Source organism: Triticum aestivum, chromosome 6A (assembly GCF_018294505.1).
Source record: "Triticum aestivum cultivar Chinese Spring chromosome 6A, IWGSC CS RefSeq v2.1, whole genome shotgun sequence".
In the NCBI taxonomy this organism is placed as follows: domain Eukaryota; kingdom Viridiplantae; phylum Streptophyta; class Magnoliopsida; order Poales; family Poaceae; genus Triticum; species Triticum aestivum.
In genome coordinates, this window is record NC_057809.1 from 68,699,180 (window position 1) to 68,708,148 (window position 8,969).

Below are 8,969 nucleotides of genomic sequence, written 5' to 3' on the forward strand. Positions count from 1 at the left end.
TGGGAACCAACATGGGTATCCAGATCCCGCTGTTGGTTATTGACCGGAGGACGTCTCGGTCATGTCTGCATGGTTCCCGAACCCGTAGGGTCTACACACTTAAGGTTCGATGACGCTAGGGTTATAAAGGAAGTTTGTATGTGGTTACCGAATGTTGTTCAGAGTCCCGGATGAGATCCCGAACGTCACGAGGAGTTCTGGAATGGTCCGGACGTAAAGATTTATATATGGGAAGTCCTGTTTTGGTCACCAGAAAAGTTTCGGGGTTTATCGTTAACGTACTGGGACCACCGGGAGGGTCCCGGGGGTCCACCAAGTGGGGCCACCAGCCCCGGAGGGCTGCATGAGCCAAGTGTGGGAGGGGACCAGCCCCAGGTGGGCTGGTGCGCCCCCCCCCCCACCAAGGCCCAAGGCTCAAGGAAGAGGGGAAGGGGGCAAACCCTAGGGCAGATGGGCCCTAAGGCCCACCCTGGTGCGCCTCCCTCTCCCCCTCCACCTGGCCGCACCCTAGATGGGTTTTTGGGGGCTGCCGCCACCCCTAGGGAGGGAACCCTAGGTGGGGGTGCAGCCCCTCCCCTTCCCCTATATATACTTGAGGTTATGAGGGTTGCAACATATATGATTTGATCTCTCCCTGGCGCAGCCCTACCTCTTTCCTCCTCGTCTCTTGCGGTGCTTGGCGAAGCCCTGCTGGAGTACCACGCTCCTGTTGGAAATATGCCCTAGAGGCAATAATAAAAGCATTATTATTATATTTCCTTGTTCATGATAATTGTCTTTATTCATGCTATAATTGTGTTATCCGGAAATCGTAATACATGTGTGAATAACAGACACCAACATGTTCCTAGTGAGCCTCTAGTTGACTAGCTCGTTGATCAACAGATAGTCATGGTTTCCTGACTATGGACACTGGATGTCATTGATAACGAGATCACATCATTGGGAGAATGATGTGATGGACAAGACCCAATCCTAAACATAGCACAAGATCGTATAGTTCGTTTGCTAGAGTTTTCCAATGTCAAAGTATCTTTTCCTTAGACCATGAGATCGTGTAACTCCCAGATACCGTAGGAGTGCTTTGGGTATGCCAAACGTCACAACGTAACTGGGTGACTATAAAGGTAGACTACGGGTATCTCCGAAAGTGTCTGTTGGGTGACATGGATCAAGACTGGGATTTGTCACTCCGTATGACGGAGAGGTATCACTGGGCCCACTCGGTAATGCATCATCATAATGAGCTCAGAGTGACCAAGTGTCTGGTCACGGGATCATGCATTACGGTACGAGTAAAGTGACTTGCCGGTAACGATATTGAACAAGGTATTGGGATACCGACGATCGAATCTCGGGCAAGTAACATATCGATAGACAAAGGGAATAGCGTATGGGATTGATTGAATCCTCGACATCGTGGTTCATCCGATGAGATCATCGTGGAGCATGTGGGAGCCAACATGGGTATCCAGATCCCGCTGTTGGTTATTGACCAGAGAGTCGTCTCGGTCATGTCTGCTTGTCTCCCGAACCCGTAGGGTCTACACACTTAAGGTTCGGTGACACTAGGGTTATGAAGATATGTATATGCAGAAACCCGAATGTTGTTCGGAGTCCCGGATGAGATCCCGGACGTCACGAGGAGTTCCGGAATGGTCCGGAGGTAAAGAATTATATATAGGAAGTGCTATTTCGGGCATCGGGACAAGTTTCGGGGTTATCGGTATTGTACCGGGACCACCGGAAGGGTCCCGGGGGTCCACCGGGTGGGGCCACCTGTCCCGGGGGGCCACATGGGCTGTAGGGGGTGCGCCTTGGCCTAGATGGGCCAAGGGCACCAGCCCCTATAGGCCCATGCGCCTAGGGTTTCCACCATGGAAGAGTCCATGTGGTGGAAGGCACCCCTAGGTGCCTTGGGGGGGAGGGAAGCCTCCCCTTGGCCGCCCCCCCCCCCTAGTAGATCTCATCTACTAGGGCCGGCGCCCCCCTGGCACCCCTATATATAGTGGGGGGGAGAGGAGGGGTTTCACACCAGCCCCTGGCGCCTCCATCTCCCCCTGTTACGTCTCTCCCTCGTAGTCTCGGCGAAGCCCTGCTGCTGTGACGCCCTGCATCCACCACCACGCTGTCGTGCTGCTGGATCTTCATCAACCTCTCCTTCCCCCTTGCTGGATCAAGAAGGAGGAGACGTCTCCCGTCCCGTACGTGTGTTGAACGCGGAGGTGCCGTCCGTTCGGCGCTGGTCATCGGTGATTTGGATCACGTCGAGTACGACTACATCATCATCGTTCTTTTGAACGCTTCCGTGCGCGATCTACAAAGGTATGTAGATGCATCTAATCACTCGTTGCTAGATGAACTCCTAGATGATCTTGGTGAAACGAGTAGGAAAATTTTTGTTTTCTGCAACGTTCCCCAACAGTGGCATCATGAGCTAGGTCTATGCGTAGTTTTTCTTGCGCGAGTAGAACACAATTTGTTGTGGGCGTAGATTTGTCAACTTTCTTGCCGTTACTAGTCCTTTCTTGCTTCAGCGGTATTGTGGGATGAAGCGGCCCGGACCAACCTTACACGTACGCTTACGTGAGACCGGTTCCACCGACTAACATGCACTAGTTGCATAAGGTGGCTGGCGGGTGTCTGTCTCTCTCACTTTAGTTGGAGCGGAATCGATGAACAGGGTCCTTATGAAGGGTAAATAGAAGTTGAAAAATCACGTTGTGGCTTTAACGTAGGTAAGAAAACGTTCTTGCTAGAACCCTAATTCAGCCACGTAAAACTTGCAACAACAATTAGAGGACGTCTAACTTGTTTTTGCAGCAAGTGGTTTGTGATATGATATGGCCAAAGTTGTGATGAATGATGAATGATCTATATGTGATGTATGAGATGTTCATGCTATTGTAATAGGATTCACGACTTGCATGTCGATGAGTATGACAACCGGCAGGAGCCATAGGAGTTGTCTTTATTCTTTTTATGACCTGCGTGTCATCGAGAAACGCCATGTAAATTACTTTACTTTATTGCTAAACGCGTTAGCCATAGTAGTAGAAGTAATAGTTGGCGAGCAACTTCATGGAGACACGATGATGGAGATCATGATGATGGAGATCATGGTGTCAAGCCGGTGACAAGATGATCATGGAGCCCCAAGATGGAGATCAAAGGAGCTATGTGATATTGGCCATATCATGTCACGTTTATTATTTGATTGCATGTGATGTTTATCATGTTTTGCATCTTGTTTACTTAGAACGACGGTAGTAAATAAGATGATCCCTCACAATAAATTCAAGAAGTGTTCCCCCTAACTGTGCACCGTTGCGACAGTTCGCTGTTTCAAAACACCACGTGATGATCGGGTGTTTTATTCAGACGTTCACATACAACGGGTGTAAGACAGATTTACACATGCAAACACTTAGGTTAACTTGACGAGCCTAGCATGTACAGACATGGCCTCGGAACACAGAAGACCGAAAGGTCGAGCATGAGTCGTATAGAAGATACGATCAACATGAAGATGTTCACCGACGTTGACTAGTCCGTCTCACGTGATGATCGGACACGGTCTAGTTAAACTCGGATCATGTAATACTTAGATGACTGGAGGGATGTCTAATCTAAGTGGGAGTTCATTAATAATTTGATTAGTTGAACTTAATTATCATGAACTTAGTCTAAATATTTTACAATATGTCTTGTAGATTAAATGGCCAACGTAGTCCTCAACTTCAACGCGTTCCTAGAGAAAACCAAGCTGAAAGACGATGGCAGCAACTATACGGACTGGGTCCGGAACCTGAGGATCATCCTCATAGCTGCCAAGAAAGATTATGTCCTACAAGCACCGCTTGGTGATGCACCCGTTCTCCCTGCAGAACAAGATGTTATGAACGCTTGGCAGGCACGTTCCGATGACTACTCCCTCGTTCAGTGCGGCATGCTTTACAGCCTAGAGCCGGGGCTCCAAAAGCGTTTTGAGAGACATGGAGCATATGAGATGTTCGAAGAGCTGAAAATGGTTTTCCAAGCTCATGCCCGGGTCGAGAGATATGAAGTCTCCGACAAATTCTTCAGCTGTAAGATGGAGGAAAACAGTTCTGTCAGTGAGCACATACTCACTATGTCTGGGTTGCATAACCGCTTGACTCAGCTGGGAGTTAATCTCCCGGATGATGCGGTCATTGACAGAATCCTCCAGTCGCTTCCACCAAGCTACAAGAGCTTTGTGATGAACTTCAATATGCAGGGGATGGAAAAGACCATTCCTGAAGTATTTGCTATGCTGAAATCAGCAGAGGTAGAAGTCAGGAAGGAACATCAAGTGTTGATGGTCAATAAAACCACTAAGTTCAAGAAAGGCAAGGGTAAAAAGAACTTCAAGAAGGACGGCAAGGAGGTTGCCGCGCCCGGCAAGCAAGCTGCCGGGAAGAAGCCAAAGAATGGACCCAAGCCCGAGACTGAGTGCTTTTATTGCAAGGGAAGCGGTCACTGGAAGCGGAACTGCCCTAAGTACTTAGCGGATAAGAAGGCCGGCAAAACAAAAGGTATATGTGATATACATGTAATTGATGTGTACCTTACTAGTGCCCGTAGTAGCTCCTGGGTATTTGATACCGGTGCAGTTGCTCACATTTGTAACTCAAAGCAGGGGCTGCGGAATAAGCGGAAACTGGCAAAGGACGAGGTGACGATGCGCGTCGGGAATGGTTCCAAGGTCAATGTGGTCGCCGTCGGCACGCTACCTCTGCATCTCCCTTCGGGATTAGTTTTAAACCTTAATAATTGTTATTTAGTGCCAGCTTTGAGCATGAACATTGTATCGGGATCTCGTTTAATTCGAGATGGCTACTCTTTTAAATCTGAGAATAATGGTTGTTCCATTTTTATGAGAGATATGTTTTATGGTCATGCTCCTATGGTGAATGGTTTATTCTTTATGAATCTCGAACGTGATGCTACACATGTTCATAATGTGAGTACCAAAAGAAGTAAGGTTGATAATGATAGTCCCACATACCTGTGGCACTGCCGCCTTGGTCACATAGGTGTCAAACGCATGAAGAAGCTCCATGCTGATGGACTTTTAGAGTCTCTTGATTATGAATCATTTGACACATGCGAACCATGCCTTATGGGTAAAATGACCAAGACTCCATTCTCAGGAACAATGGAGCGAGCAACCGACTTATTGGAAATCATACATACTGATGTGTGCGGTCCAATGAGTGTTGAGGCTCGCGGTGGCTATCGTTATGTTCTCACCCTCACTGATGATTTAAGTAGGTATGGGTATATCTACTTAATGAAACACAAGTCTGAAACCTTTGAAAAGTTCAAGGAATTTCAGAGTGAGGTTGAAAATCAACGTGACAGGAAAATCAAGTTTCTACGATCAGATCGTGGAGGAGAATACTTGAGTCACGAGTTTGGCACACACTTAAGAAAATGTGGAATAGTTTCACAACTCACGCCGCCTGGAACACCTCAGCGTAATGGTGTGTCCGAACGTCGTAATCGCACTCTATTAGATATGGTGCGATCTATGATGTCTCTTACCGATTTACCGCTATCCTTTTGGGGCTATGCTTTAGAGACTGCCGCATTCACTTTAAATAGGGCTCCGTCGAAATCCGTTGAGACGACACCGTATGAATTATGGTTTGGGAAGAAACCTAAGCTGTCGTTTCTAAAAGTTTGGGGATGCGATGCTTATGTCAAGAAACTTCAACCTGAAAAGCTCGAACCCAAGTCGGAAAAATGCGTCTTCATAGGATACCCAAAAGAAACTATTGGGTACACCTTCTACCTCAGATCCGAAGGCAAGATCTTTGTTGCCAAGAATGGGTCCTTTCTGGAGAAAGAGTTTCTCTCGAAAGAAGTAAGTGGGAGGAAAGTAGAGCTTGATGAAGTATTACCTCTTGAACCGGAAAATGGCGCAACTCAAGAAAATGTTCCTGAGGTGCCTGCACCGACTAGAGAGGAAGTTAATGACAATGATCAAGATACTTCTGATCAAGCCCCTACTGAAATTCGAAGGTCCACAAGGACACGTTCCGCACCAGAGTGGTACGGCAACCCTGTCTTGGAAATCATGCTGTTAGACAACGGTGAACCTTCGAACTATGAAGAAGCGATGGCGGGCCCGGATTCCGACAAATGGCTAGAAGCCATGAAATCCGAGATAGGATCCATGTATGAAAACAAAGTATGGACTTTGACTGACTTGCCCGTTGAGCGGCGAGCCATAGAAAATAAATGGATCTTTAAGAGGAAGACAGACGCGGATGGTAATGTGACCATCTATAAAGCTCGGCTTGTCGCTAAGGGTTATCGACAAGTTCAAGGGGTTGACTACGATGAGACTTTCTCACCGGTAGCGAAGCTGAAGTCCGTCCGAATCATGTTAGCAATTGCCGCATTCTATGATTACGAAATATGGCAAATGGACGTCAAAACGGCATTCCTTAATGGTTTCCTTAAGGAAGAATTGTATATGATGCAGCCGGAAGGTTTTGTCGATCCTAAGAATGCTGACAAAGTGTGCAAGCTCCAACGCTCGATTTATGGGCTGGTGCAAGCATCTCGGAGTTGGAACATTCGCTTTGATGAGATGATCAAAGCGTTTGGGTTTACACAGACTTATGGAGAAGCCTGCGTTTACAAGAAAGTGAGTGGGAGCTCTGTAGCATTTCTCATATTATATGTAGATGACATACTTTTGATGGGAAATGATATAGAACTCTTGGACAGCATCAAGGCCTACTTGAATAAAAGTTTTTCAATGAAGGACCTTGGAGAAGCTGCTTATATATTAGGCATCAAAATCTATAGAGATAGATCGAGACGCCTCATAGGTCTTTCACAAAGCACATACCTTGATAAGATATTGAAGAAGTTCAATATGGATCAATCCAAGAAGGGGTTCTTGCCTGTGTTACAAGGTATGAAATTGAGCTCAGCTCAATGTCCGACCACGGCAGAAGATATAGAAGAGATGAGCGTCATCCCCTATGCCTCAGCCATAGGTTCTATTATGTATGCCATGCTGTGTACCAGACCTGATGTTAACCTTGCCGTCAGTTTGGTAGGAAGGTACCAAAGTAATCCCGGCAAGGAACACTGGACAGCGGTCAAGAATATCCTGAAGTACCTGAAAAGGACTAAGGAAATGTTTCTCGTTTATGGAGGTGACGAAGAGCTCGTCGTAAAGGGTTACGTCGACGCTAGCTTCGACACAGATCTGGATGACTCTAAGTCACAAACCGGATACGTGTATATTTTGAATGGTGGGGCAGTAAGCTGGTGCAGTTGCAAGCAAAGCGTCGTGGCGGGATCTACATGTGAAGCGGAGTACATGGCAGCCTCGGAGGCAGCACATGAAGCAATATGGGTGAAGGAGTTCATCACCGACCTAGGAGTCATACCCAATGCGTCGGGGCCGATCAAGCTCTTCTGTGACAACACTGGAGCTATTGCACTTGCCAAGGAGCCCAGGTTTCACAAGAAGACAAGGCACATCAAGCGTCGCTTCAACTCCATTCGTGAAAATGTTCAAGATGGAGACATAGAGATTTGTAAAGTACATACGGACCTGAATATAGCAGATCCGTTGACTAAACCTCTCCCTAGAGCAAAACATGATCAACACCAGAATTCCATGGGTGTTCGATTCATCACAATGTAACTAGATTATTGACTCTAGTGCAAGTGGGAGACTGTTGGAAATATGCCCTAGAGGCAATAATAAAAGCATTATTATTATATTTCCTTGTTCATGATAATTGTCTTTATTCATGCTATAATTGTGTTATCCGGAAATCGTAATACATGTGTGAATAACAGACACCAACATGTCCCTAGTGAGCCTCTAGTTGACTAGCTCGTTGATCAACAGATAGTCATGGTTTCCTGACTATGGACACTGGATGTCATTGATAACGAGATCACATCATTGGGAGAATGATGTGATGGACAAGACCCAATCCTAAACATAGCACAAGATCGTATAGTTCGTTTGCTAGAGTTTTCCAATGTCAAAGTATCTTTTCCTTAGACCATGAGATCGTGTAACTCCCGGATACCGTAGGAGTGCTTTGGGTATGCCAAACGTCACAACGTAACTGGGTGACTATAAAGGTAGACTACGGGTATCTCCGAAAGTGTCTGTTGGGTGACATGGATCAAGACTGGGATTTGTCACTCCGTATGACGGAGAGGTATCACTGGGCCCACTCGGTAATGCATCATCATAATGAGCTCAGAGTGACCAAGTGTCTGGTCACGGGATCATGCATTACGGTACGAGTAAAGTGACTTGCCGGTAACGAGATTGAACGAGGTATTGGGATACCGACGATCGAATCTCGGGCAAGTAACATATCGATAGACAAAGGGAATAGCGTACGGGATTGATTGAATCCTCGACATCGTGGTTCATCCGATGAGATCATCGTGGAGCATGTGGGAGCCAACATGGGTATCCAGATCCCGCTGTTGGTTATTGACCGGAGAGTCGTCTCGGTCATGTCTGCTTGTCTCCCGAACCCGTAGGGTCTACACACTTAAGGTTCGGTGACGCTAGGGTTATGAAGATATGTATATGCAGAAACCCGAATGTTGTTCGGAGTCCCGGATGAGATCCCGGACGTCACGAGGAGTTCCGGAATGGTCCGGAAGTAAAGAATTATATATAGGAAGTGCTATTTCGGGCATCGGGACAAGTTTCGGGGTTATCGGTATTGTACCGGGACCACCGGAAGGGTCCCGGGGGTCCACCGGGTGGGGCCACCTGTCCCAGGGGGCCACATGGGCTGTAGGGGGTGCGCCTTGGCCTAGATGGGCCAAGGGCACCAGCCCCTATAGGCCCATGCGCCTAGGGTTTCCACCATGGAAGAGTCCATGTGGTGGAAGGCACCCCTAGGTGCCTTGGGGGGGAGGGAAACCTCCCCTTGGCCGCC